This window comes from Austrofundulus limnaeus, unplaced genomic scaffold, assembly GCF_001266775.1.
Source record: "Austrofundulus limnaeus strain Quisiro unplaced genomic scaffold, Austrofundulus_limnaeus-1.0 Scaffold535, whole genome shotgun sequence".
Lineage (NCBI taxonomy): Eukaryota > Metazoa > Chordata > Actinopteri > Cyprinodontiformes > Rivulidae > Austrofundulus > Austrofundulus limnaeus.
In genome coordinates, this window is record NW_013952937.1 from 323,148 (window position 1) to 324,240 (window position 1,093).

The following is a 1,093-nucleotide window of genomic DNA, read 5'->3' on the forward strand; positions in this document are numbered from 1 at the left end:
TCTTTCACATATTTAATTATTTTTTTGCTGTTATCACTCAATTTGTCGCACCATCTCCTTCCTCCACACTTTGTCGGACCGGAGTGGTGCGGAGGCTGTATAAATTGAGACACAAATGAATAGCTGCGCCCTGCGCACCGCAGCGGAGCGGAGACGCATGTAATGTAAATTGGGGGTTATTTAACTGATAGATTTCAGTTTGTTAATGTTAATAATGAATCTTCTTCTTACACCAAAATTAGTCATGGTGTTTCTCAGAGTTCAGTGCTTGGACCAATCCTCTTTACTTTATATATGCTTCCTTCAGGTAAAGTTATTAAACAGCATGGGATAAATTTCCATTGTTACGCTGATAATACCCAGTTACGTATATTTATCCATGAAACCTGATGAATCCAACCAGTTACTTAAACTACAAGCATGTATTAACGACATAAAAACATGGATGACTCTTAACTTTCTGCTTCTAAACTCAGATAAGACAGAGRTTATGGTTTTTGGACCTGAACATCTTAGCAATCAACTTTGTAGCCTTTCACCTCCTCTGGATGGCATTAATCTGGCCTCCAGTTCTAATGTAAAGAACCTTGGTGTTATTTTTGATCAGGACATGTCTTTTAACCCCCACATTAAAAATGTTACCAGGACCACCTTCTTCCACCTGCGAAACATCACTAAAATTAGAAATATTTTGTCCAAAAATGATGTAGAAAAACTGATTCATGCATTTATCATGTCTAGACTGGATTACTGTAATTCTTTATTATCTGGGCTTACAAAAAACTCTTTAAGAAGTCTTCAGTTGATCCAAAATGCTGCTGCTAGAGCTTTAATGAGAGTTGGAAGGAGAGATCAAATTTCTCCAGTTTTAGCTTCTCTCCACTGGCTCCCTGTCAAATTCAGAACAGAATTTAAAATATTACTCCTAACATACAAAGCTGTCAACAACCAAGCTCCATCATATATTAAACATCTTATTGTTCCATACTTTCCTAACAGAGCACTTCACTGTCAGACTGCAGGTTTACTTCTGCTTCCTGGAGCTATAGAAATAAACTGAACTGTAGTGAACTGTAGTGAACTGTAGTGAACT